At 56.6% G+C, this 26,275-nt stretch overlaps 1 protein-coding gene and 1 long non-coding RNA gene across 3 annotated transcripts in view; both read left to right on the top strand.

The window, feature by feature from the left end:
• The window catches only part of ITPK1 (inositol-tetrakisphosphate 1-kinase), a 166,233-nt gene that overhangs the window by 50,747 nt on the left and 89,211 nt on the right, over window positions 1-26,275 (top strand). The window lies entirely within an intron of this gene.
• Window positions 5,470-9,914, top strand: LOC116591816. The gene is made up of 3 exons (XR_004286171.1): window positions 5,470-6,334; window positions 8,712-8,716; window positions 9,903-9,914. It is a non-coding gene; the product is annotated as an uncharacterized LOC116591816 (long non-coding RNA).

Here is a 26,275-nt window from a genome sequence, read left to right as displayed (position 1 = left end):
CTGGGAGCAACTTTCTTGCAGTGTCTAGAGCTCTCTCCTGGGCCCGCCCGCCTGTCTGTCTGCTGTTTGAGCTTCCGGAACGCTCTTTCTGACAAGCCCCGTCTTGTCCCAGCTCAGCTGCAGCCCCAGGGGGCAGGCTGATGACCCGTTCCCTGAGGGGGGTCCATGAAGCCCTTGAGACTTGCTGCCCAGTCCAGGGAACCCAGCCCGGGCCACTTCCTCAGAGACACCCAAAGTACCCCAAGCAGCGTCCCAGTGTCCCTGTGGCGAGGCCTGGTTCCCCCGCACCCTCCTTGGGTAGCCCACCACGCTCCTCTTCCTGGCCCAACTGGCCAGCGCTTGCTGTTCTGTCTGAGCAAGCTCACGGCCACTAGCTCCACAAAGCCTAGAGAGTCCCTCCCTCCCATGGGCCCCCACATACCCCATGAGCCCACCTCCTGGGCGCCAAAGCTCCCACGTCATGGTGTAATCACGGACCGTGGGGGCCTTTCCCCCTTCTCTGGAACCTCCTTAGGGCCATGGATCACACCTTGTTCTTCTGGGGTATCTGTCCCCCTGGTGTTCGGCTTGCAGGTGCACGTTATCAAAAACTCTTTGGACATCAGTGGAAAAATAATTAAATATTACAGAAATAAATGAATTGGCAAAGTTTCCTATCATCTTCTTCTCTAGAAATAATCAGCATGAGCTTCTCCATTGGTTTTGTATGTCTGTAGTAACATACCCTTTTTTTGTCTTTTGGATCTCCAGTGCCTGCTTAGAAACCTTTTAATGAACATTTAATGTGATGGTTCTGACTGATGGTACCCTTGAACCAAGGAAATACAGTAAGGATGTGTTCGTGTATCGTGGAAGCTTCTTAATCTGTGCCTGATGATGTATAAAGGCAGAGGCCGGCTGAGGGATCTTGGCATTTCTTGTTCAGCAACAGGAAGATGTGCCATGTAGCACCATTTTGTTTTGCAAGTTTACTTAGTTATTTATTTACATAATGGCCAGACCCAGCATGGGGCGCAAACTCACGAGCCGAGATCAGGAGTTGCGTGCTCTTCCTGTGGAGCCGGCCAGGCGCCCCTCATGGAGCCCCGTTTCGAAAGGTCAGAAAGTGTACGTGAGCTGGAAGAGTTTTTCTTGTTCCTATGAAGTGCTCACTTATGAGATAATATGCCATTTTAGCTTCTCTCAAGGAAGAACGAGCTGCTTTTGTTAATTTTATAGTTTAGGAAGTTCCTCCCTTTTAGTGTTCTATGTGCTTTGTGTTCTCTTTCTCCCCAAAGGAAGAGTTAGTACCACAGAAGAAGTAAATCAAGGCAAGGAGCAGAGGGGGGCTGTAGTGTCTCTTGTTGGGCCTGTGGCTGTGAGTGCTCACCAGGGTCGTTCTGAGCCTCCGGGGGCTGGTGCTTGCAGGGAAATGGGATTCACTGCCCCAGAGAAGAAATCTGACCTCCTCAGGAGAAGGAGGAAGAGCCATGGGGAGGATTGAACCTTCCTTCCTACTGAAGCACCTTGTCAGCATCACAAGTAGGAACTCATCGTCTTGATGTGGATGAAGAGAGAGAATTGTAAGAAGAGCAGGAAGGTGGTGGCCTGCGCACATTCTCTGTGAGTCTCATGCAAGGATACTGTTTTGGGGTGGGGATCTCTGCCTGGCCAGCTCCCATTCTCCCCACACCCGTCTACCTGCAGCTTCCTTGTGGAGCCATCAGGATTGGCATTCAGTTGCCAGTAGCAGATTGGCAATAACAGCAGCCTAAATAAAATCTTTACTTCTCTCCATGCCGCAGAAGCTGGATGCAGGCTAACCTCGGGCAGGTGGGGGGCTCCATAGAATAGTAAAGAACTCTTTTTTTCTCTGTGCCACACTGTTTTTTGGGCTGAAGCTGGCCTCCTTGCTGAAAGTGGCTGCTGGAGCTCCAGCCATTGTGATTACATCCCAGGTCATAGGAAGGCAGTACGGGAGTAGGGCACCCCACCTCGCACCTGAGTCTGTTCTTATTAGGTGACCTCCTTAGAAATCCCATGTTATGTTGCTGCCTATGCCGGCCTTGGTTGGAGTCAAGCTTTTTATGCCTGATGGCCAGTAGGTTGGGAAGTATGGTCTTTCTGCTGGGCACACTGTCTGTCCCCTCACATGAACCTGGGATTCTGTTACTGAAGAGGAGAATGGATGTTGGGCTGCAGCCAGCTGTGTCCAGCACACTTAGGCCCGGCACCGACCCCCTGTGAGCCTCAGTTGCGTCATTTACAAGCTGGCAGTAATAATGGGGCCAGCCTCGGGGTTGTGACAGGGATAAGGTCCTTCGGGGCCTGTGGAAATCAGCATGAGTCTAAACTCATTGGGTGATTGGATAGGTAGATGAGCCAGAATAAAAGGATCTTCCTTGCTTGATTTTTATCCCAAGAAAAGCAGCCAGAAACGTTACCGTGTGGGTTAGGCCCACTCGATTCGCTTCGAGAGGGGACTACAGGGATGGTGTTCTGCTGTGGGCCAGCGGCGTCCCAGCTCACAGATCTCCTCCTGGCTCTGGTGGCCTGTGGCCCTCTTCTCTGTGCGGGAGCATGGGCAGCCTGGTTGGGGGTATCATCGGGGGGCAGAGCAGAGTTGGCCCTGCCTGCGGTGCATTCAAGGGCCCAGGCTCATTGACCTCTTTCCTCTTCCTGCCTCTCTGAGTCCAGCCACCATGGGGTGAAGGCGCCACCTCTGACAGTGCTCAGCCCCCCACCCTGGCTGCATAAGGCCCCTGCCCCCCTTCCTGGGTGTGCTAGATCAGCCTTGTCTTGCGGGGAGGTCCCCGGAGTACTGTGCACAGCTGAGATGTCACGGGTTTTCCCCACATTTTTTGCGAATCTTGGCTCTTTCTCTCTTCCCTTGAGCCCCCCACCCCCACCTGGAGAACTCCCCAGGGGCATCACCGCAGCCCCATCTTACCCCTCCCTGCCAGGTCTCTGATGTCCTGTACAAGGGGCAGGCGGGGTAGCCCTTTCAGGGACCTGGTTGCTCTGGGCTCCTTGCTTCCCGTCTACACAGGCCTGTTTTGCAACAGGAATGCCGGTGTTTCTCTTCCTGAACTTTCTGTGATGGCCCTGGAGCACACCCTATAAGGAGATCCCAGGACTTGGCGGTGCAGCAGGGCACACTCATCACTCCGCAGGAGCCGCCTGGGAGGCGCTCAGCGGTCCAGTGTGGGGGGTGGTGGGGAGCTTTGATCAGGTGTCCTGGGGGCACGTTGGGGGGTCCCAGGCCTCTGGGCAGTGATCCCCTAGTAAGGCCGCTTCAGAGCTCTGAGAGGCCGACATAATCATTTCAAAATGCTCTGGTGTCCTTGGGCTGGGCTTCTTGCCAGCAGCGCAGGTGGCCGCAGTGACCCCTGTTGGTGCCTTCCTCCTGGATGCCACCATCAGTGCTCCCACTGGCCGGCGGGGAGTGCGCGGTTCCCACATGGGGAGTGTCTTTGCCTCGCTAGTGAGCAGCAGAGCTGGGGTGGGCTTCCAGGGGCGGCTGTGGCAAAGCCAGCGGCTCTCGTGCTCAGGAGGCTCCCTGCCTGGACTGAGTCGGCCGGAGGCGGCCCTGGCTCCGGCTCTGCCCCTCTGTGGCGTGCAGCTCAGGGCAAGTGGCACAACTTCTCTGAAGCTCCTCTCGCAGACGGTGACAAGACTGGTGAAGGAGACGGGGTGACAGTAGGGGAGAAGGCCCTCCTTAGGGGGTGTGTGAGTGGCTTGAGGATAGCAGAGGGGGCTTGGGTGTGTGGGGTTGTGGAGTAGTGAGGACCGCTCAGCAGCTCTGTGGTTTTTGGGTTCCTGAGATGACCCCCGGCGTCTTAGGAAGTCCATCTCCCCCCACCCCCCCGCCCCATCGAATTGGACAGGAGTTTGGCCCCAACCCTGAGTCTCCCATGCTTGGCGGGTGAAGGCTTGTGGACCCCTGGGCAGGGGGAGTGTGGGTTTCCTGGCATGGAGGCAGCCCTTGGCTCCCTGGCTTCTCCCTGCCTGGATGGTATTTCTGCTGCAAGCCCTGCCAAGTGGAAATAAGTTATTTACAGTGTTTTGACAGGATCATCAGAAGCCTGGATGGGAAAGGATGCCTTTGGGACTGAGCTAATGGCCTAGGAGTGTGGCCAGGGGGAAGGGGAGCCTGGCCTAAGGGAGAGAGGAGAGCCGCACAGTGGGGGGTAGGGCACACTTGATCCAACTTAATAACGGGCGTGAGGCTCACCTGGTCCTCCCCTGAGTCCAGGGCCTGATGAGGTTCATGCTCATTGGCTGTTCCCGGCTGACTAGTTTCAGGCTCATACTTTTATCGGACCCCGGTGTCCCCAGTCCAGCTCAGGGCCTCAGCCTCCTTATTTTGCGGTCTGAGGCTTCAGTGCTATCATTTGTTGGAGGGGAACGAGGGCCTCTGCCCAGCCAGCATAGCCTCAGGAAAGGGGGACGCGGTTATGGGGTGTGATGAGGGCAGACCTTGGCCTTGACCGTGAGCTGGTCCGTCCATGACACAGCCCAGAGGATTCGGCTGGGCCGTTCTTTGGCCATCCTGCCGCCCAGACAGCGTGGGGCTCTGTGAGGGGGCTGCCTGCCCGAGCTGCCACTCTGTCCCCCTCTGGCCCGTGGATTGTCTGACCCTTCAGAAGGGGTTTGCAGATGTCCTTCAAGAAGGTGCATTAGGGCCTTGGGGGCAGCCAGTGGTCCAGGGATGACCGTCATCCCTGCTTCACGAACATCTTTTGAGTTTTTTCTCTGTATGTAGGTGCGGAAGATGTATTTACATATTTTAAACAAAATTGTTGTCCTTTTGGAATCTGCTCCCCACAAACACACTCACCCTATTGTTAGCATTTCCCCTTTTGTAAAATGTTCTACTTAGGCTTGTTTTCTTAGCGGCTGCATGATACCTTCCTGGAACCAGAGTTGGTGAGTTCCCTCCGTGGTTGTCGGTGGGGGTTGTGGCTTGTCCCTGTGACAGCGTCGTCGTGAGTATCTGGTTCCCATATCGCTGGGCCAAGTCTGCAATTATTTCCTGGGCTATATGAGTAATAAATCACATTTATTTATTGTTCTTGCAGTTTATTAAAGTAATGGGTACTTCTGGGGGGAAAAAACCCAACCGTTGGAGAGAACCATGGCAAGACATCATTGTTTTGGAGTTTGTTCTTCTGAATTCTTGAATGTTCCCAGGTACTCCGGCAGCGTATACTCTCCCCTCCCCCCACCTCCCTCCCTCCCTCCGTCTCTTCCTTCCTTCCTCCTCCTCCTTCACTGCTGAGCACGGAGCCCCAGGCGGGGCTTGATCTCACGACCTTGAGATCAGGACCTGCCCTGAAACCAAGACTCCGCCACTTAACCAACTGCACCCAAGCATCCCCCCACGCCTTTCTTTCTCATTCAGCACCCACCCCCCCGCCACCCCGCCCATCGTGGCTGTGGCTGGGAGCTGGGGCCGCCTGCAGCCCTGCCCATCTGTGGAGGTTGACCCAGGGAAAGGGAGAGAGTCTGTGCGGGTGGGAGGTGGCTGGCCCCTGGGGGGTCCCCAGGCCTGCTTCTTCCCAGCACAGCGGGGCTGCAGGCTGTTCCCCTTCCGTCCCCCCCCCCGGGACCCCTCGCTTACAGGTGCTTTCCTCTTCTTTGCACGCAGTTTTCACTTGCTCGCTCCGTCGAAGTTCTGACTGTAGCACATAGCCGAGAGCCGGGGGCGCTCCCCTGCCCCCCCAGTGCCGCTTCCATCAGAGGCAGCAAGCATCACACAGTGGTCCAGGGCCAGCCTTTTCCACTCAATTATAGGTGTCTGGGGGCTGGTTATGTAGCCCTCGGCCTTAGCGTCCTCTCCTGGAGGAGTTGTCCATCACCTACCCTAAGGCAGAGAAGACTAATTGAGATAGAGTGTCAAAGCTCTTACTCCGGAGCTTGGCACAAAATCCATGTCCAGTGATCCCTGACTAGCTGCCCGCTCGTATTCGGGGAACTGGGGATTGCAGAGGGAACTTTTGAAAAGACTATCAAACCCGCTTCCCTGTCTGCTTCCCTGGGGGATGGGGCAGTGCGATGCAGCCCTGAGTTAATCCCGCTCATGCGTCCCTGATGGAACAGGCCCAGCCCAGACCGTGGAGGAGAATTTCCAGGGTGGATATATGGGTCCCTGTCCCAGAGGATTCTGACCACAGGATGTCGAGCTAATCCCTTGTCATTGCCGAGCCTGGGTTCCTCTGTCTTTCTTGGATTATTTTACTTTATCTGGTGAGTTCTAGACTCAGTCTGTGAGGTGGGATCTCCTTATTCAGATGGGGAAACTGAGGTTTAGCTGTGTCACTTGCTTAAGGATGCGTCTGAGGTTACAGAGCAAGTGCTGACTGCTGTCTGAACCCAGGTGGGCTCGATCCCCACGGCCTGGGCTCTCTCTCCCACCACCCTCCCCACCCCTGCCCTGGTGCTGACCCAGCCCCCCAGGTTTCCCATAAAACCCTACAGTGACCTTATTGAATTTTCCACTGCGGCCCTGGACCCATCCCTCACTATCTTGCGAGGGCTTTTGCAGCAGAGCAGGGTCACCCCTATTCCCGAGCTCTGCCCCCAGCCCCCCATGCCGATGCTTGCCTGTTCTAGCCTCCGACCCCTCCAGCCTGCACTCATGGCCAGTGAGAAGGTTCATACCCTATCCGCTCTGTGCAACAGTTGCACGCTTGTCTCTCTGCCCCGGATTTGTTCCCGTGGCTCTGACCCCGTGATGTTTGATGATCCAGCCATGTCCCTGTTGAACTCCCTCTGCAGAGCCCTGGTGAAGGGACTTCACTGGAGAGGTTTCTGGAACCTAGCTGTGGGGCGCTGTATGTGCTCCTAGGGCCTGTGGGGCGAGGGCCTGTCCCAGGGAGGCTGTGGTCCTGCGGAGTTGAAGCCCCTGCCCAAGCCTCGAGTGGAGGGCGTACTCCCCCAGCCCCGCTGTCAGCCTGCCCTTGGATCTGGCTGGAAATGCAGGGGCTCGGTGGTCCTCGGAGGTCAGCCTCCAGGCCTGGAGCAGGGGGAGTGCGAGCAGGATCAGCCAGGAGGGCCCGCGCCCCCCTCTCCCCTGCTGTGTGATTTGGGGGACCTCAGGGCAGAGGTGCCATCCCTGGGCTGTTGGGAGGGGAACTCGGGGTCCTTAGTCGTTGCCAGGATCTAGCGTGATGCCCTTGCTCTGAGGGTCCTGTCTGACTCTCCCCCGTGCCTCTGTGGCTGTTAGGGTACAGGCCCGTTTTCTGTGGTCCTGTCGGTTGTGATTGAGAGGGCGGATGCTTGGAGGACTGGGACTAGGGGCTCACCCCTCCATGCCTTCCATTCCTGGGGGTTCACTCAGGCCCCTGGCAGCATGCCCTGTGGGACCACCGAGATAGCCCCGTCTCCAACCCCCTACCAAGGGCAGACAACCCGAGGGCCGCATCAGAGGAGCAGGACACGGGGCCTCTACCCGACCTGGGAGCGGGAGATGGGAAGGCTCCTGTCAGCACAGCGTGCCCAGGGCTGGTGAGTCTCCCCCGCCTGTTTGCTCTTGAGGTGATTCGTGTATTGCTGAACTAGAAACTCGGGTCACAGAGCCCTCAAGCCTGGGAGAGTGACCAGGGGGTTACCTGCAGGTGCTCCCAGGATGTGTGTCGCTCACGGTGGGGGAGGGCGTTCAGTCAGGGTGGCTGGCTCCTGGGGTCCCAGGACCCAGGCAGCAGGAGCCCTGGGCTCTCTGCCTGTCATGCAGCTGGGCCGGGTTCTGGTTCCTTCTCCGTGAAACAGGCTGAGGCCCCTGATGGGATCTCTGGCCTCCTGTCTCACTCTCCCCTCGTGTGAATCTCTGACTTCGCAGGAAGCCAGGGTACGCTCTCTCCATCTCTGTCTGCTTATTTCTGAGTCTTTCATCTTGAAGACAGTGGATCTGGGCCCGCCTGCCCCCTGGGTGGTGTGTGCCTGTGAGAATTTGTTGATTTGTTTGAAGCAGCCCCCTTTGATGCTGTTTAAATAGGGCAGATTTCTAGAGAACTCGGCCAGCTCCCCACATCAGACCTCGCTCGGGTGCATTTGTGTGTTGTAGTAAGTAAATGCACACGTGACTGGCTATACATGCATTGTTTTTGGACTTGGACTGGCCTGAGTTTGTGTCCTGTCTCTGACCTTGACCAGAGTGAGTGACCTTGAGCAAGTCACGGTGGTGCTTGAGGCTCTTCGATGGCTTCAAAGCTCATCATCATGGTGGTGTTACTCGAACTTGCCCCACTGTCTCACCGGGCAGCAGGGGGGTGAAGGCCGCTGCTTTGTAAACTGTAAGGTGCCTTCTGAGGTCAGCAGATGTGCGATGTGCTCTCTGCAGCAGCACCCAGCTCTGGAGCCTCAGGAAGTGTTCCTGGCAAGGCCCAGATTTCAGTCTTGAAACATCACGCTTAAAAAATGCTCGCAGGCGGTTTATTTAACTTTAAGTGGGGCAAATTCTGAAATGGGTTGTTTACTGTCCAAGCTGAATTTTTAATTTCTCATAAATTCCCCACAAATTGCTCTAGTACATCTATATTTATTGAACCTGTCAGGGTTGTTTATGGCATGGAGGCTTGGGCTCCTGTGTTTGCGGTTGTTGCCATGGGGATGCTGGGGTCTGAGGCTCTGGAGGAGAAGCCCTGTTCTGAAGCAGCATGGAAGGTTCTGGAATGGGCTGGCGGTGTGAGGGAGAGCTGTGGCTGCCACACTGAGGGCCAGCCTCGGGCCAGGCAAGGTGTTTAAGACTCTGGGTTCCATCCCACCTTTACCTCATCCCTGTTGGTTGGTCCCTCTTCCCTTGGGGTGGGGGAGGGGAGTGCACGGCTTTGGTCTCCCTTTCTGCCCCCCCCCACCCTTGCTGCTCCAAGCGTGTCTGGGAACTGGTGGGAACTGCGCCGCAGGGGTGTGCACATGCCACCGGATCTGCCGTGCGGGGAGATGGCAGGAGACCTGTCTGTAACGCCTCCGGCCCTCCATCATGGAGCCCAGAGGCCTGGCGGTCCTATGTCCCCGCCCCCATCCTACCCCACGATCTTTCTGACCTCTCTCCTTGCTCCTCTCTGTCCTGCCAGGACCCGGCATCTGAGGCTCTACACTCAGCCCACCCCTCTGCTCTGCCCGAGTCCCTCTCTGCTTGTGCTGCCTGCCCCAGCCTTCTCTCCCTGGGGAAGTAGAGGCATCACTTCAACAAGAGACAGCTGCCGAGACGTCTCTCTGTGAGGCCCTCTCTGCTTGGCCCTGCTTTGCTGGAGCTGCCCTGCGCCCAGAGGCCTCCCCTGCCCCAGCCTCATGGGCCTGCTTGCCGTGTGGCCCCAGCCCTCTCCCCTGACCGTGAGCTGGCTGGTGCTCCTCCAACCCAGCCTGTCTTCTGGGGGCTTGGCCTGCAGCGGGCTGCCCAGAATGCTGCTGCATCAGCCGGCTCTCGTAGAGCCAAGACTTGAGCCTGGGCTTTTCCCAGGAGCCTTTACATTCCGTCCCAGGAAAGGGACATTGTGCAGCAAGAATTGGGGTCAGGGGGAGTCTCTGGTCAAGGTTTAATTGGCTGCTGGGGCTAGGGACTGGATGGGGATGACGGCGGGGAGTCTTGGGCTGTGGACAGGCCCCCGGGGGGAAGAAGGGGCCAGGGGGCCAGCTGAGAGGTTCCCCCGAGCTCCTGCGTGCTGGAGAGAATGCAGAAGCTTTGTTGGCCTGCAGGTGTTTTTTAAGCATCTGCTCTCGGCCAGCAGAGTTGGACTCGGGGGGTCTGCATGGAACACACAAAACCCCTGTTGTCCAGGCGCACCCCGTCCCGAAGGGTGAGGCACCAAAAACGGGTGGACAGGGTGTGAAGCGTGTGATGGTGGACAGGGACAGGGAAAGAAATGAAGCCGGGTGAGGGGCTGGGGGTTGGTAGGGGCTTTGTCTAGAGCGTCGGAGCAGAGCACGTGCTAACTTTGACGCCACCGTTCTGCCCTGGGTGTGTTTTCCCAAGTGAAAGGAACGCTGTGTCCACCAAGAGACAGACACGGAATGTTCAGAACCGCGGTAGGCATGGGAACCTCCAAGTGGACGTGTCCATCAGCTGTAGAACAGACATGCTCGATGTGTTCCGTGCGGGTGATGTAATTCTCTCGCTCAGTGAGAACGAGCCAGCAGACGCCACACGTACACTGCGGCTGATCCCGTGGACAGAGCGTGCACCTGTAGAAGCTGACCCGGATGGGCGCTGGGCACGTGATGCTGCCTCAGTGAGGTTCTTGAACACGAGAGCTAGTCTGGCAGGCTGTGGTCACCTCTGGGGACAGGGTCCTGGGTGGGTGGGAGACATGGCAGATCCACTGGGGCCTGCAGGGTTCTCTTCCCAGCCTTGATCTTGGGGATCATTTTGAATATTCAAGCTGCTCCCTCGTGGTACATGCCTTCTTATTTATCATATGTTGGACAGGAATAAAATGCTTATAAAACATAAAAGACAAAAAAAGCTACAGTAGGCGGGGCATGTGAAATTTGTTTTTTTTTTTTTTTTTTTTTTAAAGATCTTATTTATTAGAGAGAGAAATAGCATGCACAAGTGGGGGGAAGGGCAGAAGGAGAGGGAGAAGCAGGCTCTCCGCCGAGCAGAGAGCCCCAATGCGGGGCTCGATCCCAGGACCCTGAGATCACAACCTGAGCCGAAGGCAGAGGCTTAACCAACTGAGCCACCCAGGCGCCCCAGGTGTGCCATTTTCCGTAATACGTACCCTTGGGTTCTTTCTCGAACATAGGTTCTCAGGCAGCAGGACTGAGGGTCCCTCCTCCCGAGGCTCCCTTTGGGAGAAGATGGTCCTGTTGCTGCTGACGGTAGAGGCTCCCATGACAGGAAGCCAGTAGCCTCAGCAACGTTGTCCTCCCTCTTCCCGGGACGTCTCCTACTGTTCAGAGGAGTGCAGGTTGTGGCCTGTCCTGCCTCTGGCCCGGAGCAGCCGCTCTGGGAGCATTTGTGGAATGAAGGGGGTTTCTTTTACAGTGCGTCCGGCCTGTGTGTGGTAACATAGTCGTGGAGAGAGAGGACACCCTCTTCTGTTCTCTTACTCTGGCCTCCTATCCAGAGAGGGGGCGCGGGCAGGAGGTGAGAACACCGTCCGATTGCTCTTTCCTGTGGAGTCGGCATGGCTCCAGGTCGTACCGGCCAGCTTACAGCGACCTGTTTTTACTGTGCGTTTACTTTGTGCCAGGCCCTGTATCCCCCCCTCGCACCTTCACGAGTCCGTTACAGATGCGGAGACTGGGGTTAAAGCGGGACACGCGGGTGCCACGCTCAGTTTCCCCTGCTAGCAAGTGGGGATTTCAGTTGACTTCAGGTGGTGGGGTGATTCTCAGACCAGCCTTTGACGCACTGACTACCCCAGAGGGAGGGGTTAAGGCCGATGCCGGGAAGCAAGATATTAAAAGCAGAGTTGGAAAGAATGAGCCCTTCCCCACTTTCTTCCGCACTCCTCTCCCTCCTACATTCATGAGTATGACTTCCCCTACTTCTGGCATCTTCTCTGATGGCCGACGACCTGCGTGGTCTTACCTGCCGACTCTGAAGCCTGGCTTTCCTGCCTCCCTTCCGAGCATCAGCCCGGGTTCCACTGACGAGGGGAGCTTGTGGGGCTGTGTATGATCAGTCCTCCAGCCCCACGGGCTTCCCCACAACCAGCACCCCGCCCTGCCAGAGGGATAAACCTGCCACATCATAATCCCCCAGAGTCCGCACTTTTCATGGGGGTTTGCTCTTGGTGGCGTCTATTCCTGTGGGTTTTAGCAAATGCGAGATGACGCGTACCCCTTAGTGTATCTCACCCTAATACCATAGGCCATATGGTCCCGTCTGGCTTCACTGCCCTGCAAATCCTCTGGTGTTTTTTAAATACTTAAAATCACTGCTGGGGCAGCGTTAGTCGAATCCAAGTCTCCGGTGTGAGTCCCGAGTGTCGGCAGATGGAAAGCTCCCGGTGATACACGACCAGGTGCGGCCCATCGGATGCAAGCCCGGAGTGGCCCCAGAATCCTCGGGAGGGCGTCTTCAGCCAGCTGGTGGCCTCCCTGGAGGCCCTGAACCAGTGAGGCTGAGGGGACGGAGACTGTATCAGTGACAAGTTTCCTGGGAAGGTTGAGGCTGCTGGTCTGGGGACCCTCATCTTGGAGCCCCTGGCTTTAAGCCGTCGTGGTGAAAGATGTCGTGGGGACAAGGTGTGCCTCACCTGGAAAACCACCGAAGCTCTCTCTGAGTCCTCTGGGTCATCCGGGGGAGTCTGCCTGGGTGCTCTTCCCAGATGCGCTGTCCGCCCTCAGAGTAGCGACAGAATCTGGGACGGCAGGTGGCGTGCGTTTCCTCTGTGCCCAAGCCCACGTGCTCCGGCCACCGGCTCCTTGGGGATCCTAGGTTTGAGGGGAGGGTGGTGCTACTGGGGTGTATTACACTGAATGCAGCGGGGCCCAGGTGAGCAGGGTGGGTTGGTCACCAGCGGGGAGCCCACGGAGCCAATTGTGCCATCTCTGGGGGCCCAGTAGCATTCCCAGCAGGACAGATCCCCCCGCAACAAGGACAGTCCAGACCAGCCTCCCTGGGTGGGACTGTCATCCAGGCCTGGCATCAAGACTCAGTCCAGGACTGAGTAGAGAAAACCTTCAGTAGAAGTCAGTCTGCTCTGCTAGAGCGTCCGGTATCCTGATAATAAGATCACAACGATACAGGTAACATTTGGGAGTGGTCTGTAAAGCCCTTGAAAGAAAATCTCTCATCTAAATTACCCAGACTGTCCCATGAGCTCTGGGGATAACTAGTTGTCCTGCCTTTTAGATGTGGACACTGTCGGGTCACCGGGCTGCTCGTAGGCAGGGCAGGGCTGGGATTCGAGCCCTGGGGGCATTCTGCTCCCCAGCCCTCTGCTTGCCTCCAGGTAAGGCCCCAGATGGGGATGAATACTCCTCCCCAGCAAGCTCTGGCTTCCAAAGCGGAAGATGCTGATGCTCTCAGCGGTGGAATGTGCTCGAATTTCTGACGACAGAGTTGTTCTTGAGAAGAGTGCTAGTTCTTGGCGTTCCTCCTGAATGGTGTGGCGGTGACCCCCCCCCCCCCCCCGCCCCGCCGATCTGTGATGTGGCAGGGACTGGGGAGGTACTCGACTTCCGGCCGCGGATGCTCCTGCCGCGTCTCCTGTTTCCCAGGCTAGGAGTTGGGGGGCCCGGGGCTTTTCAAGCTCATTGGATTAGGGTTGGCAAGGGGGATACCACAGCAGTTTCCAAACTGGGCTCTCTGAGGAACCTAGGGGTTCCTTGTGGGGCGCGGGGGCATGCCTGCTTTTCCAGGGAGCTGTTGCTGATCCCTTCGGTTATACCCGAGACTTTAATCTGTCTAATCTGTTTAATCTGTTTTTGGTTTGGGGTTCTCTGTGTTAGGTTTCAGGCAGGATGTTGGGGTTCAGGGGTGTTTGGAAACTGTTGGTGTGTGGGGGACAGAGCCAGGAGGAGGAGGCAGCAGCCGGAGCCCTGGAACCGGGGCCTGGGTCATGGAGGTGATGTGTATGCAGAGTGCTGTGGGGCTGCTGGAAACCCTTGGGAGTGGAGGCTGGCCGCCACTGGCCGGGCCGATTCCTGGACTGCTCATCAGGCCTTCTTCATTCGCTTGTGTGCTGGGCCGGCTGGGCCTGTGCTGGGCGTGGGGGGCTGGTGGAGGGGGCATGTCGTTGAGAACAAAATTGCCCCAGTCCTCGGGGAGCTTTGGGGTGGGAAGACGGATTCTGGCTTTGGTGGGCTTTGACTCTCTTCCAGCACCTTCTGGGCACTATCCTCAAAGAGTGCAGTGTTGTAAGCGGCAGAGATGTAAGGAGACCTGCCGTGGGTCCCATTGCTGCGGACAGGTCGGCAGGCCGGTCAGCCTCGCTCACTTCCTCTCAAGACCTTGAGGCAGCGCCACCTACTGGACAGTGCCCGTCGTAGCGGGCTCTGGCCGCTGGCTCTGGTGGCTCGCGGGTCTTAACCGGCCCTCACCTGACCCCATCTTTCAGGAGTTCCTGCTTGCCATACTTCTCACCACAAGGGCTTTGATTTGCCACCTCTCTGCTGGGTGGTGGAGGAGGAAATGTTACTTGTGCGAAGAGAAGCGGAGTGGTGCACAGGGCCCAGGTTGCTTTTCGGGGCTCCCGGAGCACTGTCCAGAATGCATGATGCGCAACAGTGAAGGGCTTCCTTGTACAGGACGGGGACCTGGTGGTTTGTAGGGTGACCGGGAGCGGAAGTACTTGCCTCCCACCCCCGCTGCACGGATGTGGTCCGGATCAGAGGGCTGCTGTCCTGCCCACTTGGGGCTCTTGGAAGACAAGGCTTTTACCGGTGTGAGCTGAGTTCTCATTTTATAGGCTGGCAGCACGCGCGGGCGGGAGAACCAGCGTAACCCCTGGGCTTTCTTTCAAGTGTGCCTCGAGCGGGCCCTGACTGCAGCCCAGCCTCCTCCAGTCAGCTCCTGCGGGCCGGCCAGAGCACGGGGCTTCTATTGAAGGCAGTCAGAAGCTCTTCCACAGCCTGCTGCCCCCTGGCCTTGCTCTGCCCTAGGAAGGCTGTTCCTCGAAGGGCCTTTTGCGCTCAGACGAGGCCGAGCAGGGGGTGCCCTTCCCAGCGGGGAGGGAGGCTTCACCTTGCACTCACCCCCAGCAGGCCTGCAGTCTTTGGGAAACACCCCAGTGTGGACCCACCATGGTCTATAATTTGACTTAATTTTCCTTTCTAAACCCACATCCTCCCCTGCTTTCTTGGGTCATGATGAAGGTCCCGCCCCCCACCTAGGCAGCCTGCCCAGATGCCGCTGTCCCCCCATCATCCACAGCTCATCAGTTTCCTGTCGTAGGTCCCCTGTCCCCGCCCCCCTTCCCTGGGATTGCCAGACGCGCCTGGTGTCCCTGCCTCTCGGCCCACCCCTTGCCTTGTGGAATAGTCTTTTGTGGAGAATAGCCGCTCCCCTCCCCTGCGTTCCCTTGTCTTTAGGTGAAAGTCCAAGCCCTGTGCTCTTCCCGGCTGTGTGCCGCCAACCTGGCCACCTCGCTGCCTGCCACTCCCCAAGTCAAACACCAGTGAACCCCCAGCTGCCCCCATCTCTGTGCCTCTGCACACATGCCCGTTGTGACCCGCCTTGGCACACCCAGTCAGGTGTCTTTACAGGCGGAAGCATTCCGGACTCCTCCTTGGGCTCCTCCCTCTTAGGGCTGCCTCTGCCCTGGCCCCAGGCTCCTTGGCTCTCTCTGGGCTCCTGGCTCTTTCAGGGCGATGGCTCTCTTTTGCTCTTAACCTGTGAGGCCCTCGAGGGCAAGGAAGGGGTACTCAGCAAGGAACTTGGCCTGTGGGGAGCCCTTGATCAATGATTCTTAGGTATTGGTTGACTTTGTCGCAAGGTCAAATTAAAAGCCACAGGTATGTCTTTTTTTTTTTTTTTTTTTAAGGACTTTGCAGAGACACACAGGGACTCCCTCATTTCTTAGCTTTACTGTCTGGGGAGTTGCCCTCTCAGCACTTCTCACTCTCCATCTTGCACACAGTCCCTATTTTAATCCTGGTGGCATTGGTGCTTGACCTAGGTCTATCACAGACACACAGTTGCCTTTTCCAGGGACTTGGATCCCAGAGGCACCCGTGTCTTTCAGTTCTGACCCGTCAGATGTAAGGAGAAACAATAGTATTTCCTCTCCAGAAGGGCAGCTATTTGGCTCTTGTCCCCATTTCCCTGCCTTCCAGATACCCTCTGGGGATAGGGTACCTGGAGCTCTGGCAGCTGTTTTGTGACCATGAGGTGATAGTATTGAGGACAGAAATCTACCACAGTGAGGATGGCAGAATGAAAACTTGAAAAGAGCATGGGTTCTTGCTGACCGTGAGCCATCGAGACCCTGGACACCCACCTGTCCTTACGATGTAAGCCATTTTTAGTCATATTTCTTAAGATCAGACACATCTTCACTGATTATTCTGAGTTTGGCTGATTGGCTTGTTGTTATCAAAAACCAGGTGTGTCTGGGACACCTGGGTGGTTCAGTGGGTTAAGCTGCTGCCTTTGGCTCAGGTTATGATCCTGGGGTCCTGGGATCGAGTACCCCTTCAGGCTCCTTGCTCAGCGGTGTGCCTGCCTCTCTCTCTGCCTCTGCCTGCCTCTCTCTGCCTGCTTGTGTGCTTTCTCTCTCTCTTTCTGACAAATAAATAAAATCATAAGAAAAAAAAAATCAAGTGTGCCTTTGTTATAAGGACCGGCCATCACAAAACAAAACTCTGAAGGCTGAAGCTGTGTGCCAAAGACAAGGACCCCAGTGCCCGAGTGATGTTACCACACATGTTGGAAGTGTAGGCATCCACGGAGGCTCTTGGGAGCCATGTTCATTTGGACTTAATGTTAAAAACAAAATGGGACTCAAATTTATGTCACCAGGAATATTGTTTCACTTCTAGCCTGCCTGTGTAGGTTGTACGGGGGCAGGTTAGCCAAGTTGTGAGAAAATGATTGTGGGCAGCTCCGTCCCATCAGCTCGGCAACCTCAGGGATGCTCTCCTCTTGCCCCGAGGTCCAGCCAAAGTCCCGGGGCTGGCTGATGCTGTTGGTTCTGACTGGTCTGGTTTGAGTTCTGTGTCTCTCGTATTAGTTCCCTCCAGGGGGGCGCTGCCATAACAAACGGCAACAACAGAAATTTATTCTCCACTCTGGAGGCTAGGAGTTGGAACTCAAGGGTTGGGAGCGCCATGTTCCTACTGATCCTTCCTTGCGTCTCCCGGCTTCTGGTGGCTCTAGGCGTTCCTTGAGTTGTGACAGTTTCCCTCCGGGCTCTGCCCCCATCTTCCCATGGCCTTGCTCTCCCTGTGTGTCCTGGTCTTCCCCAGGTGGTTTCCTCATCCTAGAAGAACAGTCTAGTTGGTTCAGGGCCCTCCCTAATGGGCTCATCTCAACTTGACAACTTGTGCAAGGTCTGTCGTTTCAAATAAGGTCACAGTCACAGGTGTGGGGGGAGGGACCTCAGCCTGTCTAGGGGAGGGGGACACAGTTCAACCCCCATCACCTGTCTTCCAACCAGTCACTTTGGTTTGGCTGACATAATGTCCTCATTGCCCTGTCCTGAGTTACATGTCCAGCCCGGAAGTGAGTAGGGGTCTACCTTCTAGCATTACGTGGCTGAAATGTGGGAGCGGAAGGTTCTCCAAGGGGACTAGCTCGGGGCAGGCTGCAGATAGGCGCAAGGCTGGCAGAGACAGGAGTGGTTGTTTGTTGGCAGCTTGCGTGGGGGCCCAGGTGTTTCAGACTCAGCGGGGGGGTTCATGGGTCTGATGCTTCTCTCCCACCTCAGCCCCCCCCCCCACTTCTGTTCCTGGACATCAGGGAGGGTGCGGTTCGTTCCCTTGGGGGCTGGAGGGGGTGAGAAAGCAGAGCGACAACCCAGAAGCCTCTGTGGTTTACATCCTCGTAGCTCCTGGGGGGCCGAGGCTCACGAGGGGCCGACAGCAGGGCACCCAGCACCCTCGCCGTCCATCCTTCAGGCAGCCCCCTGACGGGAGCCCAGGTTGGGTACTTGGACACTGAGCCTGGCCTATGCTGAACGGCATTTGCTGGTTTTGTTTATTGGAGTCCGGCAGCCGCTGTGGGAGGTGGCGGCCGTGTCACAGGGGCAGGAAGAGGGTGGCTGGAGTGTTTGGTCCCTGGAGAAATGGAAAAATCCCCATTCTGCCCTCCTGCCCCTTGCCTTCTAGCTGACCAGTTGTTTGGAGGTAGATTTGTCTGTGCTCTTTCCCCGCAGGCTTTTGGCCCCCCTGCCCGCGCCCTCCCCTGAAGGTCCCCAAGCCCCAGAGCACTGGGAACCCCGGGCACTACATTGTGTCCAGCCGTTTCCCCACTTCCTGTAGGCTGGCCTTATCTCTTTTATGACAGGGACACAGTTCAGAGTTTCCTTTTATCGGGAGCACATGAGGGGACGCGTGGGAGGGGGAGTGGGACCCGGGCAGAGCCATCAGCCTGGGGCCCGGGGTTAGTGCATTTCCCCGAGGCTCCATTTCCTCCTCTACGAAACAGAAAACGAGACTGGGCCCTGGTCCGCTTGCTGGCTGCGGCTTTCCTGCGAGCAGTTTCCTGCCAGCAGGCTTGTGCGTATCTGAGACTCTGAGCACAGGCCACAAAAAAGTCTTCAAGCGGAGCCTCGGGTTGGCCCTGAAGGGGAGGTCACGATGCTCTGCTCGGAGATGCAGGAGCAGGGCTGGCTGCAGACCACACACGGGTGTTCACAGCCCAAGAGATGGCAGGAAGGGGGTCAAAGAGGGCTCTGTGTGTGCAGGCCGAGGGCTTGGGTCAGGTTTCAAGGACCGTTGGCGGACCTGTCCAACCAGAGCAGAGCTGAGAGGGTGGGTCCTTGTCTGGGGGCAGTGGGGAGCCATGGAACGTGTTTGAGGCTGGGGAAGAGAGCAGTTTCAGGATGAGTGCTGTGGCCCTTCCTGCCCAGGGTGTAGGATTACGGCTCGCTCAGGTTAGAGACCGGACTCTGAAATTACTTCTGTAGCAGTACAGGTTCTGGATTAGAGCGTTTAAGATGGTAAAAAGACAGTTTAATTTTAATATCTGATCCTTGCTAATCAGTTGTCTGATTTGCATGTAAACCAGGGTCTTTAATTGGCTTGTAAGAGCTGTGGTACCTTTCAGCTAGGCACCCTGCCTCCTTCCGTCTGCGCCCCCCTACCTACCCCCACCCTCCGAAAGGCCTTTGCTCCCTGGAGGCATGGAGGATTTCAGGCCTCCAGCCTGTGGGTGTGCTCCTGGGAGTCCTTGAGGAGCTGAGTTAGAAGACTGCAGTGGCCTGGCCCCTGTGGTTGTCCGCTGGCTGAGTGGCCGGCCCCTTGAGGAACTGTGTGGCAGGTGGGTCCCAGCAGGCAAGGACAGAGGAACCTGAGGGTCTGCCCAGAGAGGAACCTGCGTGCCTGGTTATTTCTGAGAGGCCAGGCTGAAAGGCGTGATTTGGTTCAGGAACACTCGAATGTGCGACCTCTAGACCTGGGGCTGCAGTGCAGACTTCGGTTGTCTGAGAGGCCATGTGGCCTGGGCTGTGAAGTCAGGGTTGTGGTTTTTTATGGTGTGTCTTAGGGCAGGAGCCATTAGACCTCCCTGGCTCTGCAGCCAGATGGGTCTTGCCCCTGGAGCTCTGGTGTCTTCCCTGGTCGGGGTCCCGGGAGTTGGACTCAGCGGGTCACAGCATCATTGGATTTTTTTTTTTTTTTTAAAAGATTATTTATTTATTTATTTGAAAGAGAGAGAGAGATCACAAGTAGATGCAGAGGCAGGCAGAGAGGGAGGGGGGAGCAGGCTCCCTGCTGAGCAGAGAGCCCATGCGGGACTCGATCTCAGGACCCTGAGATCATGACCTGAACTGAAGGCAGCGGCTTAACCCACTGAGCCACCCAGGTGCCCTGGATTTTTTTTTTTCTTTAAAGATTTTATTTATTTATTTGACAGAGATCATAATCAGGCAGAGAGAGAGAGGGGGAAGCAGGATCCTTGCTGAGCAGAGAGCCCGATGCAGGGCCTAATCCTAGGACCCTGGGACCATGACCTGAGCCAAAGGCAGAGGCTTTAACCCGCTGAGCCACCCAGGTGCCCCAGATTTTTTTTTTTTAAGATTTTTATTTGTTCATTTGAGAGAGGGAGACAGAGCACCAGCAGGGGGAATGGCAGAGGGAGAAGCAGACTCCCCACTGAGCAGGAAGCCGGATGTGGGGCTTGATTCCAGGACCTGGAGATCATGACCTGAGCTGAAGGCCGACACTCCACCATCTGAGCCACCCAGGTGCCGCCGTCATTGGATTTTCTTGCTGCTTTCTCCTTAGCATGGGTGCTTGAGGTGGTCCCCATGCCCCCCAATAGAGCTCTTACCACCCCTTGGTGCTGATGTCCCCTGGGCCACCGTCCCTCCCTCCTGTGGGATCTGACATCCCCGTGGGGTTGGGGGATGGTCAGCATTGGTTATTTGTCCTGTGTGAATCAGTCCCAGCCCTCAGGTCCTCTGTCTGGAGGACCCTGTGGATCACCACCATCTCAGAGTTCCCGACTGCCCTGTCACTCACCAGGGCCACAGCTTGGCAGGTGCGCGAAGGTGGTTAATTAGCACCACTCTGGGCTTTGGGCTAAATTCTGTTTTGGCCCTGCTCAGTAATTCCCAGTGTGACTTTTGTCACGGTCACCTTCATTGTGGCAGGGCCTCAGCTTCCCCACCCACACAGAGCAGGTCGCAGATGGGTGACTTGGATGGTATCTGGCCTGCAGATGACGGACTGGCTTGGCCCACCTGGGACTTTCACCTCCTTTCCTTTGAATTGGTGGCCCGTGTTTAAACCACTTTCCGCAGTCCCTCTGCTGCCTGTTACCCCACAGGCAACTGCCTTAGTCCCCTGGCCCCTCCCGCCTGGAATTTTCTTGCTGCCTCTGGCTCTGGCCTCCCCGGCTACTGGGGCAGAGGTGAGAGGCTTGCCATGGACAATCCTGAGCCAGAGTCCAGCATGGTGGGAGTGGAGGGCTCTGGGGATGAGGAGAGGGTTTTCGGGTGCTCAGAACTCACGGTGGGAGTGGTACCTGGTGAGTGGACTTTGAGACCGTAAATGTCTCAGGGACAAAGTGGAAGCCAGAGCTGAGGAAGGGTGTGAGTGCTACTCTGGGGTAGGGGAGGATGGGGGGCGTGGTGTGGGAAGGGCTGGGGCTGGGGTGGGGCAGCTCCCTGTGGGGCCTTGGGCAGGATGCCAGGCCTGCCCCGACAAGTCAGGAAGAGACTATGGTTGGGGCCTGACCCCCAGAGCCGTGATGGGCCACAGTAACAGGCACCTGATTACAGCCCTCCCAGCCCCAGGGCTGAGAGATGCCCGTAATCGGGCCTGGCTTTTTAATCAGGCCCCAGAGAAGAATTCCCCTCCTCCCAGCCAGGCGGGAGCTGGCCGAGGCCCGGGCGCACATTCCGGATGGGTGCACTTTGTTCTTCCGGGGAAGGTAGGGCTGGGTGGGGTGGGACTGCCCGGCCACCAGCGATCCAGGTTGGCATCACCCCCGCCATGGCATTTCCTGTTGGTAATAGCCCCGAAGGAAAGCATGGTCTGTGGCTTGACCCTGCATGCGTTCCTGTCTTGTGGTGACCCCACAGAGCATGCAGGCTTTTTGCCCTCTGCCGGTGTTCCCGTCTGCAGAAATCCGCCTGGCCCGCCTTGTTCTCTGCCTCTCTCAGGCCTCTCCCCGGCCTCCCCTAGCAGGCCAGGGTGGCTCTGAATCCTGGCCTCCCGAGCGGTGTGACCTCGGGCAAGTCATTTTACCTCGCTGAGCCTCAGCGGCACCGTTGTGTGTGCTGTGAACCCACCTGGGTCAGCATTTTGGGCGAGCGCCAGGGAGTTTCTAAGACTTTGCTTAGAGGGTGGGCCTTGCTGGGCAGCCTGGTTTTCTTATCCTGGCAGTATCCATGTGAGGCAGGGCTTTGGGCTTCCAGTCAGGCTGTAGGGATGGGGCCAGAACTTTCATTTTCTGCTCCTTTCCTGAGGCCCCCTTTCCGTTAGCACCCCCTGTGTTCTCGAGCTCTTCCAGCACTGTGCAGATGTCTCTGGCTCACCCCACAGGCCCCTGTTCCCCTGGAAAGGCAGGCGGCACAGGCCGACTTTCAGAACTTTCTTTGAAGGCCCTGTGAGGACCCACTTTGACCTGGCCCTGGTGAGGCTGTTCCAGCAGTACCCTCAGAACAGCCTCAGACAAACCTTTTTTGCCAAATGGCTCTGTGTCAAGGGGGTTTTGGTGACCTGGAGAAAGAATCAGGTGTGTTCCAGAACCCCAGCACCAAGGCCCACGCAAGCACAGGGATCGAAGCTCCCTGGCTGCAGAGAAAGGGACGGGCTTGTGTCTGTTCTGAGCAACCCGTTCTGTTCATAGATGGCTATCGTACCTTCAGTAGACATTTGTTGGAATTTAATATTCTACTCTCAGGAGGCAGAGTAGGAGAAACACGTGTTCCCAGTTTGTGAGACCCGTGCTTGAACCGTGGACCTGTGACTGTGGGATCCAGGGCTGTAGGAGGTTGATTTCCTTACCCTAGATTGATGAAGTTGGGTGCACCTGGCTGTCCCGAAGGTTGAGCCGAGATTCGCTGGTGCCTTTGCCTGGCAGGGGTGTGACAGTTACTGCTGCTGTCATTGCGTAAGGTGGCCTGTGGTCATCGGGGGCTGTGGTGGGTACAGGCTGGGTGAGATGGGGTCTTTGCTACTCAGAGCCCTTGGTCTGAGAGGTCAGCACGACACCATCATAGAGGCTGGCTGTCTTTTGGGGCTTCCCACCATCTAAACCTCCTCCCAGTTGACATCTGGGGAATTCTCTTCCGAATGGGTCATCGGGGGCCAGGCCGACAGGGACTTCCTTGCTCCCTCCCGTCCTGTGTGTAGACACATGCACGTGCTGGGAGTGGGCATGTGCCTGGGAATCTGCCAGCCCCAGATACCGCCTGGCTTTAGCATTTGGGAGGCAGGGACAGGGAGCCTCATTTGTAGTGGTCGGTGCCAGCTGGGACGGCGCGTGCTCTGTGCTTGGGTTTGGGCTGTGCGGTGAGTCCTCGTTGACTGCTGCAGGACCCACTTGCCTGGTGCTTCTGGGTGCAGCCCCCCTGCTGGGGTCCCGTTTCTGGGAGGGACTCTCCTGGTCTCAGGTTTCTGAGTCTCACAGTGGCCTTTCAGCGAGTGCCCTTTCTGCTCATCACCGCCCCTGGTCACTTCTGTGCTCACAGAGCCCGTTGGCCTTTGGGACGCACAATAACACATGCTGAGAGCACGGAGGGAGAGGAGGATGGCCACCTCTGCCTGCAGGGAAGGTCAGGGATGACTTCTTGGAGGAGGGGGCATTTGAAAGGCACTTTGTGGGATAAAAGTCCTGGAGGGGGGAGGTTGTGGATGAGGTTTGGGCAAAGTGCATGCGATGAGAGAACAAAATCCAGTCACCAGGGTCGCTCTGTTAGTTACTCTTTGCATCTCTTTTCTCGTGGGTAAAATGTAAATGGCAGTGGTGCTTGCCTGATAGGGTCTTCGTGAGGAGTGCAGGGTTGAGGACGGGCCCAGCCCATGGTCATCTCTCGGTAAAGTGAGCGCGCCGGGCTCAGCCGACACTCGGTTCCGATTGTCGGTGAAGGGACGGCACACCCTGGGGCCTGCAGACGGCGAGGTGGGAAGACCCAAGGTGGGCAAAGGACATTCATTCCCACCCGGGGCCAGGATCGTGGCGGCTTGCAAGACCCCAGCTCTGTCTGGAGGAGGCGAGGGGGCGGGGCGGGGGGAGAGAAGATGTGTGTTTAAGGAGCTTCTGCTTGGGGACTCCCATGTCTTGTTTAATCTCTACGACCCACCGTGAAGGAGGTGTGATCTGAGAAGCCGGCCTCGTGAGGGTTAGTAACTCACCCTGTTCCCAAGGCCATCCAGCCAGTGGGATGGGCCTTTCTAGCTGGTCCTCCTGCCTCCCTAGTAGGTCCCGTGTCTGCACGCGACCACATCCCTTGTGGACAAGGGCTTGGGGGAGAGAGAATGGCAGTGCCCCAGGTGGCCTGGGCACAGGTCATCTTCCGTGAGGCGAGAGCATTTGCATAGTCCCTTCCAGGAGCCCTGGGAGCTCACCAGGTAGGCCAGGGAGAAGGGGGGACAGGCTGCTGAGGGCTGAGCCAGAGTTGGCCTTTGAGGGGAGCGGCACTTGGGATGACCGGCCTGTACCGTGTTTGTGGGGGTGCCCAGGCAAGAGTTGTGGGCAGAGCGGTATGACAGAGGACCCTGTGTGCTCGGTCAGGGACTTGGACCTCATTCTGCCATTGGTGGGAGTTGGTACAGGGGAGATTTGGTATGGTGAGCAAAGACCTGCCCCTCCCTCACATCCTTGTGCCTCAGGGCCGTGGCGGAGGACCCCGCATCCAGGCCCCCGCTGTTGCAGCGGGAGGCCACCCTTGTTTGGGGAAGCCCCTGGGGTGGGCTCAGGCCGCCCCTCTCTGCCCTCACCCACGCCCTCGGAGTCCTCATTCTCTGATCTGTGGAATGGCCGTGACATCACCCGTGTCTTCTCCCAGGGAGAGGGTGAGGATGAAGAACCTGCCGGACGTGTGAATATGGAATTTTTAAAATTAAGACAGTTTTACCCAAAGGAACGTTGTGTGGACCTAGAAGATGCACTGGGTGTTTGTCATTGGCTTGCCATGGGGTGAGGTTCCTTCCAGCATGGTTGGGCGTGGGGTGTACCGTCGTGTCCTGGAACCTCATCCAGGGAGTGGAGGGAGAGAGGGCGGGCTGCAGAGCAGCCCCTGGAGGAAGAGTCCCTGCCGGGGGGGGGGGGGGGTCCTAAAGGGGAACTGAAAGTGCCCAGTGTCACTCCCCACCCCAATCCCACCCCGGAGCACATGGCCACCACCCGATCTTGGGGAAGTACAGTAGCCCAGTCCGTGCAGGCCTGGCATTGCTGGCCCGTGCACCAGAGGCCAAGCTGGGAGGGCGCGTCGGGTACTGCGGAGGCTGCCCTCTGTCAGGAGGGACGTCATAGTGACCCTTGGAGGGTTGGTGCCTCCTCTTGCCCAGAGCAGGGTTCAGTGACCATTCAGGGTCTGTGGGTCTGACTCATATACCTTGGCTTCAGAGAGGCCCAGGCATAGAACTGGGGGAGGGAGATGCCCATAGAAGTCAATCCAGGAAGGCCTGTTTGAAACAAGGAGGCGGGGGCAGGGGGATACAGGGCGTTTCTGGGAAGCAGGGAGCCGAGTCCTACTTGGCTGGCAGGTGCATGGAGTGAAGTGGGGGGAGGGGAGCCCAAGGCAGGCTGGGGCCAGATCCGGCTGTGTGGCCAGGCACGGGCAGGTCAAGGGGCGCTGGTGGCGGGCTTTGATTCCGCAGTGCCCCCTCAAGCACCGGCTGCAGGAAGACACCACAGTGGCTGGGGGTGTCTGCGGATCAGGGGTAGTAACGCAGCTTCAGAGAACTGAGCAAGAAAAAGGTCCCGGGTTTCAGGCATTGTTACTGACCATCTTATTTTCCAGCATGACTAGGAGGTACGGTTTTCCCTTAAATGCATTTTTTAGGTGGTTGCTTGGAGCTGACCTATTTGTTTTCAGAAAAATGGTCGCTCAGGTTTAAACATGTATCCCCACTCTTGTTGAAAAGAGGAGTTTGGGGTGCAATTTGATCCTTTTCTGCTGTCATTTCTCATCGTGCAGTTAGGAACAACCACGTGGTAAACGGTAGGAGGTACTGAAATAAATTATGCTCTACTGATCTCTTAATGTTTAATTTTGTTTTTTTTTTATTTTTTTTTATTTATTTTTTATTTTTTTAAAGATTTTATTTATTTATTTGACAAGAGAGATCACAAGTAGGCAGAGAGAGAGAGAGGAGGAAGCAGGCTCCCTGCTGAGCAGAGAGCCCGATGCGGGACTCGATCCCAGGACTCTGAGATCATGACCTGAGCCGAAGGCAGCGGCTTAACCCACTGAGCCACCCAGGCGCCCACTTAATGTTTAATTTTGTATAGATCTTTAAATGATACTGTGTTAGAAGAATATGTCATCTCACAGGTGAATGTTCTTTATAGCACGTTTAATTAAAAAGTCAGATCTAAATCTTTTTATGTGTGATGATCCAGTTTGGGGCACAGTATATCTAAAATTGGAGGAGGTATAGCAAACTGCTGTCGGTTATCTAGGAGATGGAGGAAGAATTGTCTCCTGTGAATGAGTAACTTGGAACTTAAACATCTCTTACAATGAGCCTTTGTTAATTGGATCAGGCCTTTTTTTTTTTTTTTTTTTTTTAAGCTGCATTACGTCATAGCCTCGTTGGTGTCTTTCTACCCTGCCAGGTTTCTCCCGTCTCCAGTTGGGGACACTCTAGAATCTGAGCTCCCGGTGAGCTCCGTGTTCCATTTGGGGTTTTCTGGGGTGCCCAGTGGCATTGCTCTGTGAGGGGCTCTTAGACCTCACCTTTTGTAATCCAGATTTTTGTCTCAAATCCGTGATCTCTTACTGGGTCTGGTTGCGTCCCAGGCCTGGCTCCCTTTGTGAAGTGGGGACAGAAAGGGCAGGTGCTCTGCCGTCTGGGATGCGCTGTCCTGGTCTGGAAGTCTGGAGCTCGAGGCCTGGAGGGGCCTTCAGCTGGGCCTACCACTTCCTTCTGACAGTGAGACCCGACCTTGGGGTTTCTCGAAATGCCTTTATTTGTTTAACTTAATTTAATTTAATTTAAATTTTTTTAAAAAAGATCTTATTATTTTATTTGACAGACAGAGATAACAAGTAGGCAGAGAGGCAGG

The sequence above is a fragment of the Mustela erminea genome, chromosome 5, assembly GCF_009829155.1.
Source record: "Mustela erminea isolate mMusErm1 chromosome 5, mMusErm1.Pri, whole genome shotgun sequence".
In the NCBI taxonomy this organism is placed as follows: domain Eukaryota; kingdom Metazoa; phylum Chordata; class Mammalia; order Carnivora; family Mustelidae; genus Mustela; species Mustela erminea.
Note: the sequence above shows the minus strand (reverse complement) of the source record. Positions and strands in the feature narration are given on the sequence as shown.